General features: G+C 42.9%; 1 protein-coding gene across 2 annotated transcripts in view; it reads right to left on the minus strand.

Annotated features, from left to right (window-relative positions):
• far1 (fatty acyl CoA reductase 1) overlaps positions 1-12447 on the minus strand; it is a 125485-nt gene extending 113038 nt beyond the window's left edge. For both annotated transcript variants that reach the window (XM_041197685.1, XM_041197683.1), the window contains exon 1: positions 12352-12447. The gene's annotated coding sequence lies outside the window, so the exon portion shown is untranslated. The remainder of the gene's footprint in view (positions 1-12351) is intronic.
• Positions 12448-12861: the final 414 nt, after the last annotated feature.

Genomic DNA, 12861 nt, shown 5'->3' on the forward strand with positions numbered 1-12861 from the left:
TGTAAATTGGCTAGCATGTTTCCTATATTACAAACCTGTAATGTGCTTTTGGATGTCCTGAGGCCATGAAAGGCACTGCATAAATGCAAAATCATTCTGCTGTAAAGTCAATGACCTGAAATGCTAACCCTGTTTCTTTCCACAGATACCACTTGAGCTGCTCAGTACTTCCAAAATTCCCTGTTTTTATTATACTATATAAGCCCAAGTTGTTTCTTTCTTACTTAGAAGCATTGCATTAAAACTTACCTCCTTGACAAAGCTGAACTTTTGATCACTCATCCAAACTCTCTTCTTTGACTTGGTATCAATTTTTGTATGATTGTGCTCCTACCTTGAGATTTTTCACTACATTAAAGACGCTAGACAGATGCAAGTTATGTTGTATCATCCAGCTTACTGAGCAGTGCCATGGGAGATACAGCAGCCATTTCACAACACTAAGGCAGTCTGTCACAATACTGCTACTGTTCCAACTGCGATCCAATATTTTCTGTGAAGCTGCTTTGTAACTAGTTTGATCAAATAACCCAACACCACTTAAGCTGATCGCCTGAATAAATTTTGGCACCAACAAGGATTTTGCTCAAAGCATTAGCATGTTTTCATTCTGCCACACCAAACAGAGTGCATAGAACTGGGTCATCAGGCATATAATATTGAAAATCAAATATGCAGACTACTTCAAGTCTTAAACCCACGAAGTCTTGTTAATTACAACATTTTGTATACATTTACTGATATATTGATGATTTAAATTCAATTTTATCAAGTCTTAATTTATAAAATATTGCCAAATCTCCTCTGGTATCTTATTTTTATATCAAGTAAAGTCTTTCCACTGTTCTATCACACATCACTGGAAAGGAGTTTCTGAGCTGCCACATCTGTACCAAAAATGTAGCAGTACTTTCAATTAAATAGGTCCAGCAAAGTCAGGGCTTCAAATGAGGTGGAACAGGGTGGTGGTGTTGGTGGTGTTGGGGGGGGGGATGTTGGGGGGAATGTTGGGGGGAAATGCAAACAACAAGGCAGGTGAGGGGCAGTTCCCAGTAGAGGACCAGCCCACAGCATCAGAGAACACTCAAGAATGAGACATTTATTTTCGGGTCTGACTTTGCTGCAAATCCTTCAATAACCTATTTAGCAAACAGAATCCATATCTATTGCAACACTTTGCTTTCCACCACGCAATTGTATAAATTCTGTTTTCAGAAACCTACCTTTTTGATTGATTTCAATGAGTTGTTCTGTGGTTACAGCAAGTATAAAATCATGTCTAATGTTTAATTCTGCATTTAACTGCACAACACCAAAAAGGGATGGAAAATAAGGCCTGCATTTTCAGTATCCTTAAGTGCCTTAGGAAGTTCCAATTAAGGGCTTTGCAATCAATAAAGACTTGCATTTATTTGATGTTTTTCATAACCCCAAGATTTCTCAAATGCTTGCACTTTTTTTTGTTGTAATATGGGAAACAGAGCAGTTAATTTACACTCAGCGAACTCCCACAAAAAGGAACATGGTAATGACCAGATAATCTGTTTTTAGTGATGTTAATTGAGGGATGTATGTTGGTAAGGACACTGGGGATAATTCCCTGCTTATCTTCGAAATAGTGCCATAGAATCTTTTACATCCACCCAAGTAGGCAGGTGGGGCCTCAGTTTAATATCTCAACCAAAAGACAGCAGCTCCAACAGTGCAATGCTCTCTCAGTACTGCACTGGAGTGTCAAACTTGATTTTGTGCTCAAGTCCAGGAGCCTTCTGATTCAGAGGGAAAAGCAGTACTAAATGAGTCATGAACTAAAACAAAAATACCTGGAAAAACTCAGCAGGTCTGACAACATCTGCAGAGAAGAATACAGTTAACGTTTCAAGTCCGAATTACTCTTCATCTAAATGAGTCATGGCTGACACAATACTTCTGAAGTGTAGTTATTGGTGTAATGTAGGAAACATGGCAGCCAATTTGCACACAGCATGCTCCCATGAACAGAAATGTAATAATGACCAGGTAATCTATTTTAGTGATGTTGATAGAGAGGGATTTTTGGCCAGAGTACCACGGAGCAACTCCCCTGGCCTTCTTCAAAACAGGGCCATGGGACTTTTTTTAACATCCACCGCGATAGCAGATGGGGACTCAGTTTAATGTCTCATCCGAAAGACAGCAACTCCAACATAGTAACACTCTCTCAGTACTGCATTGGAGTATCAGCCTTGATTTTTGTTCTCAAATCCTGGAGTAGGACTTGAATCCACAACCATCTGACTCAGCGGCAAATGTGCTACCAAATGAGCCATAGATAATGTGGAAGAACTGATTTCATACAAGGAATCCTTTACTTTGAACCCTACATTTACCTTACCACTCCAATAAATGTTTAGAAATTATTTTTAAACGAATATTAATCACACTTTAGATGTCACACTTCAATTTCTTACATCCACATTAAGACTACCTATGTAAACCTGTCACTTTGTAATTCCACTCTCTGAACAGTGATAGCGCTGCAACACCTTTGTGCAAGAGGGAGGACGGGTATAATTACCAAAGGGCAAGTTTACATTAGGCTGTTTCCTTCATGAATGTGGACAAAATGGTTTCTACGATAAACTGACAGGAATTGCACGCAGACAAAATTGCACACACAAAATCTATTCAACAAATTAAATAAACTTATCTGATACATCAATTTTTAAAAAACCAAATCCCTACCTTGCTGTGTTATTTGCATTGCCTGGTTCAAATTACTGCAGAATTCAATTTCTCATAGTTTTAAATTATTTAAGACTAGTAAGCCATTCACTTACTGCTTTTATTTGCTGATCTTGCCAAGGAATTTGTAAGCAACTGTGAATTTACAAAAGAACAGTTACATTCTAATTGGCCCATACCTGTTTCCAGCAATTAAAGTTTGTGGCCCTAAAGTCACTGATAAATTTATACTCAGCTCTGCCTTACACAGAATAGCATTGTGTCTTACATTGTGTCACACTCCTGTCCTTATATAATAAAAAGTTACCATAATATTGTCACAGGCAATCCATTAATGGAAGAAAACGTTATTTGTCACAAATATAATTTGCACTAATTGGCCAAGATACTCCAAAAAGTGTTAAGTCTGATTTAAGTGGGACAGGAAAACTACTGAAAAATATAAAGCCGTGAAGAATTTTTGCAGTTCTTCATGGAAGCAACAATAACTGATAGTGCTGAAAGCATGTTTCTCAATCCATAGCGTCTAACTGAAAATTAGATAACATTTCAGGTCTATGGTGAAAGGTCACAGACCTGAAATATTAACTCTCTTTTTCTCCACAGGGCTGCCTGATTTGCTGAATATTTCTAGCATTTTCTGTTTTTATTTCAGATTTCCCGCATCTGCAGTATTTTGCCTTTGAAAAATAGATAAAAGGTTTTACAAATAGTTAACACAAACATAATCCATTGAGTATTAATCAGGTCTTAATTGCGCATAATAGAACTACTGTAATTGAACGGTGAAAAATATCCTTCCATCTACACACAAAACTTCAAAGATCTGAGATGCATACAGTTATAACATGTTTTCTCTGTTTTATTGTTGGACAGTAACAATAGCTTGTCTATATTTCTGGTAGGATTTTAAACTGAGACCCCTGCCTGCTCTTTCATGGACGTAAAAGATCGCATGGCACAAATCAAAGGGCAGAGGAATTCTTCCCAGCGTCCTGATCAATAATTATACTTCAAACATCACAAAACAAAATCTCATGATTATCACATTGCTGATTTGGGAGCTTGATCTGTGAAAATTGACTGCTATGTTTCTTACATTATAACCGTGAATGCACTTCATTGGCTGTAAAGCACTTTGGGATGTCCTATGATAGCAAAAGACGCTATAGAAATGCAAGTTCATTCTTTCTTTGGCAGAGCTGACTACAGATACGCTAACAACAAACTTAAGTCTAATAGCCTTTCAAGTACTATTGGGCATTGCTGACATAACGGATTTGTACACTGCCCTCACCTCTAACATCTGGATTTGAATTGCGTTGTCACTGAAGGAGTGAAAGTTACTTCCCTGAAAGAGATAAACAATTAAAACTGGTTTATGGATTTTTGACCCAGTTTTTACTAATTAATCATGATCCATCAGCACTGAACCACCTACAATTTAGCCTGAGGCTGGCATTTTCACTCCAAGAGACCACAAGAATGATTGCCAAGAAATGCAAAAATAATCACTGTTTATGGATGGAAAAAGTTGTCACTTTTGAGTTCCAAAGAAACCTATTCCCACTCATCTTGTGAAGGCGATGGCAAACACGTAAACATACCCTCCAGAGTGATTCCCACTCTTTCAGCGGTGTAAGTCAAGGGTCTCTAACCAGCTAACTGGAAATAGCTGCAATAAAACCTCAACAGGAAAGCGTGCAACATTGGAGATCACTGATTTCTGTTTAACCACAGCTGCCCCATGACCTTCAAGTGTTTATTTTAATCGCTAAACATGATTAGATAAATATTAAAACAAAGCAAGGGCAGCGCCTAAGAGTGAGTTCAAAAACTGTGATTCTACAACATTTTTTTTGGAAGAGTTGATGCAATCACTCCAGAACATGCAAAAAGTACACTACTGAAGAAAAGATTCTCACTCCCAAGAATTAATTACCCAATTTCTGAAACAGCAAAAACAAAAAAATGCATGAAATACTGAGGATGTCAGTCAGTCAGCATCTACAGAGAGAACAGGCAAGTTATTATTCCAGATTAACCCTTGATCGAAAACTAGATTTTGTTTACAGATAAACAAGCATTTAACAAATGAAGAGAGCACTTGGAAGAGAGAAAGAAATCAAAACACACAGGAGGTAGGGGGACATAAGGACAATTTAAACAGAAGAGATGGTTTAACAGATGTGACATTAATATAAAAAATAAGCAGCACAATGAAAGGAATGAAAGGAATTAAATGCAGAGGGCATATAAAGAGCTGAGGCTGTGGTGGGGTGGGTGTAGGTGTGAAGCATGTCTGTAATGGAAACAGGAATAGCTGGCAAATTGGAACAGAATCCTGCAGCCTAGAATAAAAAAAGTAGACCAACATCAAGAATGCAAGGCTTTCACACCCATTGATGCCAATAACCCCCACCCACTCAAAACATAAGCCACTCAAAATGTTAGCTCTTCCATCCCAAAATGCCTGTATTCCTTCTCAAAAGAAGGGAGGTTATGCTTCAGTTACACAGGGCATTTGTGAGACCACACCTGTGGTACTGTGTACAGTATCAGTCTGTTTAATTACAGAAGGGTGTAAATGCATTGGAAGCAGTTCAGAGGTGGTTTACTAAACAAATACCTGGATTGGGCATGTTATTTTATGAGGAAAGGTTGGACAGGCTAGGCTTGTACCAGTTGGAGTTTAGAAGAGTAAGGCGACTTGATTGAAAGATAAAAGATTCTGAGGAGTCTTGACAAGGCTGAAATGGAGAGGATATTTCCTCTTGTGGGAGAATCTAGAACTAGAGACCACTGTTTAAAAATAAGGGGTTGCCCATTTAGGACTGAATTGAGAATTTTTTTTCTCTCAGAGTTGGGAGTCTTTGGGACTCTTAAGGCAGTGGAAGCAGAGTCTTTAAATATTTTAAGGCAGAGGTAGATAGATTCTTGATAAGCATGAGGGTGTAAGCAGGAATGTGGAGCTGAGGTTACAATCAGATCAGGCATGATCTCACTGAATGGCAGAGCAGACTTGTAGAGCCAAGTGGCCTACTCCTGCTCCTAATTTGTATGTTTGCATGTACGGAAGGTGAGAACATTAAAGTCTGATGTTACTGGTTCTTTCAATCCCTCTCCTGCAACATAGTTCATGTCACCCTGATATGTGCTGTCAAAGGAGCGGGACAGCTGTACATAATGTCAGAATTTGTAAGAATTCTATGCTCAACACGGTATTCATTGAATCTGAAGAATCAGCAACAGAAATAGTTAACTCCTGAGATCATGCCGTTAATTTAAATGAGCATATAACCATCTCAGATAAAGACAATGCTCGCATTTAGACAATCTCAAGACCCAAATATTTTTGTTCATGCAAAGTATTTACTTTTGAAAGTTGAGTTTTTTGAATGACTTAACATTTAAGTCAAATTGTTAATTTTATCAAATCTGCATGCAACACATATTCAGTCATGGGTGGCTCAAATCCTGCGCAGCCTCCAAGCTGCATCAACTCTTCCAAAAAAAAAATAACAGCAGCTAAAACTTGAACAGTCCGTTCAGTATTTCCGAACGTCTGCAAGATGCAGATTAGAGTTTTTTTCTTTAAATTCTTGCGAGTGTCCAGACAAAGTTATGCTTTCACTTGGAACAATCAAATATACAATTTATAGACACCTGTCATTTCAAAAGCAGCTGTGTACATTTATTTAAGTTCCTTTCTCCTGCTGATAATGCTGTCCCATATATAAACATGTAGCATGACTTCACTTACTGGAAGACAAAAGTCAGCAGCCAGAGAACGCAGCCATTGTGCACGTCAGCTTGGCTCAATTGATAGCAATCTCGCCTGAGTCAGAAGGTCATGGACTCAAGTCCCTAACAAGAACTTGTGTATAAATTTGGCTGCATAACTTGAGAGGCTATCCACCAAACAACCTGGTAAACCGAGGTCGTATTTTTCAGGTGGGTGTTAAAGATCCCCGTGACACCCTGCAAAGAAGAACATTCAAGTTCTGCTGGTGTATCAGTCAATATTTCTTGGTTATTCAACATCATTAGGCAAAAAAAAATCATTCTGTCATCGCTGGCTCTAGACAGCTGCTTGGACACCTTTTGTCACTGCACTCCAAAAAGTAATTCATTGTGTGAAGCACTCTGGCCCTATCTACAACACAAGCAGGCTCTATATAAATACAAGCTCTTCATTCTCCACTATCAGCAGCACTGTCCAATGCTCCTCCCTGTACCAGCGGCGCATTAGCTCTTAATTTCCAGTTACAGACAGGAGAAAAATGAGTAACATTTTACATACAACATACAGTAACACAAAATCAGCTGTAACATACAGCATATTTTTATATCTACCTTTCTTGGATGATCAGCTAATTTACACGTGCAACAGGGACTAAGTGTCTTGTTTCCCATTTGGTGCAAGAGAGCATAAATTCCTAGTATAGAACCACTGGAAATTGAGTTCCTTCATTATTAAAAAGACAAAAGCAGCTTGAGACATATGAAACTTGGTAGGTCAATTGTTAACAATCTATCCATGCCACAGATTTAAAACAAAATGGCAGATGGAGTGTGAGGACACTCAGAAACAAATGATGATAATCTTCAAAAGGGAACTGGGTAAATATGTGAAGAAAAAATATTGTAGCATCATGGAGAAAGAGCAGAGAAGTGGGACTAACAGGGCTGTTCCTCAGTCTTGGTGGGTTGAATGGCCTCTTTGTGTTGTACCATAGTCTAAAAAAGCTGTTAGCTATAAAACAACTTAAAACAATGACAAAATGTCGGTTTACAAAGCTGCCTGAACACACAGATCAATAATGTTTTAGATCTCTAAATTAGACAATTATTTGTTACTTATTAACTGCAATCCTATAAAACCTCATATATAGTTGTGAGATTTGTGTTGTAAAGATTGATAAACATGGTGTACATATTTAAGTAGTAAATACTGAACTACAGCACTGGTGTCAGTCGATATCAGGCAGTCCATGCTGCAATCATAAACTAAAAATTCACAGTTCAAGTCATCTGAACTCCAAAGTAATACTCAACCCGATGAAAGATTCTCACACCAGGCAGCAAAAGGATGGAAAATAATCCTTTTGGCCATTTTTTTTTTTAGACACGGCAATGCTGTTGTTGTTCAGGCCTGATCACACTGAGACAACACAACAGGACAAGTAGCCTGCTTCAATCCATAGATGCAGAAAACTGGGTTTATAATCTGAACACCATTATGATCTTAAAAGATATTTTCACTAACTTGATACTACATAGCATTAAAACTGAGATTGTGTACAATGTCTTCAACATACTTATAGAATATTAAATTCAACTCATTCCTGAAAGTTGTTTGAACTATTGTGCATAGTAAATGAAATCTTAAAAGCTACACCAAATATCCATTACACTAATTGCTGACCATAACAATTTGCTCTATTTATGTCTCAAGTCTTGTTTTTCTCCTTATATTATTCTGGGAACTTGAATCAATGTTGTAATTGAGATATGGGCGTTGCTGGCAAGGCTATCCCAAGTATCCCTTACAATGCAGTGGCACATTGGTGTAGGACTAGCGATTCCTTTCCTAAATGATATCAGTTGGGTTTTTAACAAGATTCCAAAAGCTTCATGGTCAGTCTTCAAATCTTTTGTTTTAAACTGGATTCAAATTCTCAACCTAGCATGTGATTTGAACACCCATTCTCTGGAATATTAGTCCTGGTGCCTAGATAACTAGTCTAGTAACCTAACAACTATATGTCCATACCCATGCATACAGTCAAGTGAAATGGTGACTTTGTAAATCATTCAAATCACATCATAACATCACTTGTTCCAAAATTAGATTGTGTCTGGGGTGAGCATTTTGACTATGCTTCACTGAGATTACATACAAGTGGCTGCATTGGAAACAAACTAGATTAAGAATATTCCAAAGGTATGTTGACATAGACAACTTTTCCAAAATATGTAGAAGCCTAGTAATACTATAGAAGCTATTAAAAAGCAACCTACACGCAACAGATGACATCTTGGTAACATACCAGTCAACTTTTGTGTAAATTATGTTTGGACAGGTCTTGAAAATAATTGAACTGAACTTCAAAACAATCAACAAGTCAGCAGTGTGCATGAATGTATGCATTTAATCTAAGAGAAGATTTGACAGATGTTCAAAATCATGAGGGGTCTGGCTAGAGTAAATAGGGAGAAATTGTTCCCATTGGAGGGAGGGTTGCAAACCAGAGGACACAGATTTAAAGTGATCGGCAAAAGAAGCAATGAGGAAAAACATTTTTTTTTAAACACAACGAGTGGTTAGAATCTGGATGCATTGCCTGAAAGGCAGATTCAATCCTAGCTTTCAAAATGGAATTGGATAAGAGATGGACAATGACAGAAAACCATATAATGCATTCAGGCACAGACTAAGGCTGCCCTTCTCAAAATTAGATTGTCAATTTAGCATCAAATTTAACTACAACTTACACTTATGCACCCTTAAACACAGCAAAACATCCCATAGAGGGTCTTAAAAGAGACAGAAGTGGAGAGGGATAAGGAGCTCTAGAATTCCAGAGCTCGCAGTCTACATGGCTGAAAGCTAAATTCATGATATTTTGTACTGAATTTTTAAAAAGTACTGAAAATCATTGCATTCTGCACTCTCAATCCAACACGCCAATAACATTGAGTCCATCAGTGTGGGATTTAATCCTGGGTACCAAGAGATCAAAGACAAGGAGTGAACCCAGTACACCTCCAGCTCCCACATCAATTCTAAAATTTTCCTTCCTTCTCTCACTTCCATGTAGTTTAGCAATAGCCTACACAAGTTGAAACCAGAATAAACAAGAGCACAAATTAACACATCTTACCCAGAACGATGAGGGACTTTAGTTACTTGGAGGAACTAGAGAAACTGGGGTTGTCCTGGTGTTCAACATCACAAGGGTTTGATTGAGTTGGAAAGGAAAAACTGTTTCGGTTGGCAAGAGGGCCAGTGACCAGAAGACACAGAATTTAGAACATTGGCAAAAAGACCAGTGGGGAAATGAGAAAAAACAATTCTACACAGCAAGTTGTTGTGATCTGGAAAGCAGGCAATGGGAGCAAATTCAATGGTAACTTTCAAATGGGCATTGGGAAAATATTTGAAGGGAAAAAAATTGCAAGACAATGGGGAAAAAGCAGGGGGAGTGGGACTAAATGGATAGCTCCTTAAAGAGCTGGCACAGCTACAATGAAGCGAATGGCCTCCTCCTGTGTGGTGTCGATGCATGACAACCGCAACCAGATTAATAAAGGCATAGAATGATTTTCAGTCCATCAACATCAATCTCTCCAGCAAAAACAAATGTCAAAATTTAGGATCAACTACTCCAAATTCCACTGGTATCTCAAATGCAATAGTGTTTTCCACATGACAGGGAATCCACCTTTTAAGGGTTAAATTATGCGCAGACTTTGCAACTCGAAAGCATGCTGAGGTGGGCTGTTGCTACTACACCCAAAATAGATGGCCGATAATAACACTGTTGGACTGGGAATGAGCTCCAACTGGCACTATGGGGCACAGGGAGATGGACAGCAAGGGGGGAGCTGCAGGCTTGAAAGAGAAGGGTGTGGGGGGATTGAGTTGGAGAAGGAAATGGGACACCTGGGGAGGGGTGGGTTGCATTTGGGGGGGCGTGGAGGAATGCAGTCAGGGGAGGGGAGTTGAATTGAGGGTGTAGGGGAACTGAATGGAGGGGGGGCGGGGTGGAGAAGAGGTTATGGCCAAAAAATAAGGCGGATAGGAAATATGACCAGGAGGGAGGGAGGGCGTGGTGGAATATGACCAAAGAAGGTGGAGGAATATGACTGTGGGTGATGGGGCACGGCAGGGCAGCAGGGGGGTGCAGCGTGTACAGGTGGAGCACGGTGGTGTGGGGTGGCAGGCTGGGGTGGAGCCCAGGGCACAGCAGGGCAGGCGCTGTTGGGGGGGGGGGGGGGGGGGGGGGGGAGAGGGGGCAGGGGGGGGGGGGCGGGGGGTTTGGGGGATGGGGGTGGGCTGAGGGGCTTGGGGGCTGGGGGGATGGGCTGAGGGGTTTGCGGGATGGGCTGAGGGGTTTGGGGGATGGGCTGAGCGGTTTGGGGGATGGGCTGAGGGGTTTGGGGGATGGGCTGAGGGGTTTGGGGGATGGGCTGAGGGGTTTGGGGGATGGGCTGAGGGGTTTGGGGGATGGGCTGAGGGGTTTGGGGGATGGGCTGAGGGGTTTGGGGGATGGGCTGAGGGGTTTGGGGGATGGGCTGAGGGGTTTGGGGGATGGGCTGAGGGGTTTGGGGGATGGGCTGAGGGGTTTGGGGGATGGGCTGAGGGGTTTGCGGGATGGGCTGAGGGGTTTGCGGGATGGGCTGAGGGGTTTGCGGGATGGGCTGAGGGGTTTGCGGGATGGGCTGAGGGGTTTGGGGGATGGGCTGAGGGGTTTGCGGGATGGGCTGAGGGGTTTGCGGGATGGGCTGAGGGGTTTGCGGGATGGGCTGAGGGGTTTGCGGGATGGGCTGAGGGGTTTGCGGGATGGGCTGAGGGGTTTGCGGGATGGGCTGAGGGGTTTGCGGGATGGGCTGAGGGGTTTGCGGGATGGGCTGAGGGGTTTGCGGGATGGGCTGAGGGGTTTGCGGGATGGGCTGAGGGGTTTGCGGGATGGGCTGAGGGGTTTGCGGGATGGGCTGAGGGGTTTGCGGGATGGGCTGAGGGGTTTGCGGGATGGGCTGAGGGGTTTGCGGGATGGGCTGAGGGGTTTGCGGGATGGGCTGAGGGGTTTGCGGGATGGGCTGAGGGGTTTGGGGGATGGGCTGAGGGGTTTGGGGGATGGGCTGAGGGGTTTGGGGGATGGGCTGAGGGGTTTGGGGGATGGGCTGAGGGGTTTGGGGGATGGGCTGAGGGGTTTGGGGGATGGGCTGAGGGGTTTGGGGGATGGGCTGAGGGGTTTGGGGGATGGGCTGAGGGGTTTGGGGGATGGGCTGAGGGGTTTGGGGGATGGGCTGAGGGGTTTGGGGGATGGGCTGAGGGGTTTGGAGGATGGGCTGAGGGGTTTGGAGGATGGGCTGAGGGGTTTGGAGGATGGGCTGAGGGGTTTGGGGAATGGGCTGAGGGGTTTGGAGGATGGGCTGAGGGGTTTGGAGGATGGGCTGAGGGGTTTGGGGAATGGGCTGAGGGGTTTGGGGAATGGGCTGAGGGGTTTGGAGGATGGGCTGAGGGGTTTGGAGGATGGGCTGAGGGGTTTGGAGGATGGGCTGAGGGGTTTGGAGGATGGGCTGAGGGGTTTGGAGGATGGGCTGAGGGGTATGGAGGATGGGCTGAGGGGTTTGGAGGATGGGCTGAGGGGTTTGGAGGATGGGCTGAGGGGTTTGGAGGATGGGCTGAGGGGTATGGAGGATGGGCTGAGGGGTTTGGAGGATGGGCTGAGGGGTTTGGGGGTTGGATGAGGGGTTTCGGTTGAGGGGTTTGGGGATGGGGTGAGGGGAACGCATTGGGGGATGGGAAATTGGAGGGTGAGGGAGTTGGAATCCACGGGTAAGGGGAGTTGAGGAGAGCGCCCCACATTGATACCCACCGCCCTGTCACGGCCTTACCTGCTCCGTTCTGGATGCCGTGCTCAGGCCGAGCCCTATCTCCCTTCCGCTGCCACCGCTCCCACTTCCAAGTCCCGGTCTCCCCGCCGCCGATCAGGTCCCGCCCCGCATGCACTGCCCGCCACTGATTGGCCGACCTCCGCCAATCACAGATAATCGCCGCCTAGGATAGAACATTCACCAATTAAAGAAGGATCCGCTGCCATTTTGTATTTCTATTGGGTAATATACATGTCAATCAATTTTCGAGGGCGCAGTTAAGCCTTGACTTCGATTTCTATTGGATAATATTTATGTCAATCACGCCATGGTCGGGTGCCCCGCCCAGGATTCGATTTCTATTGGATAACAGTGATGTCAATCAACTCCTGGGCGGCAACCTCAGTCACGCACTTGGGCTCTATTGGACAATATTTATGTCAATAACAACAGGCTGGTCACCCCTGCCGCGTGTTTAGTTTCTATTGGATAATATTTATGTCAACCAAACTCTAGGCGGCGACCTCAACT

Source organism: Carcharodon carcharias, chromosome 10 (genome assembly GCF_017639515.1).
Source record: "Carcharodon carcharias isolate sCarCar2 chromosome 10, sCarCar2.pri, whole genome shotgun sequence".
Lineage (NCBI taxonomy): Eukaryota > Metazoa > Chordata > Chondrichthyes > Lamniformes > Lamnidae > Carcharodon > Carcharodon carcharias.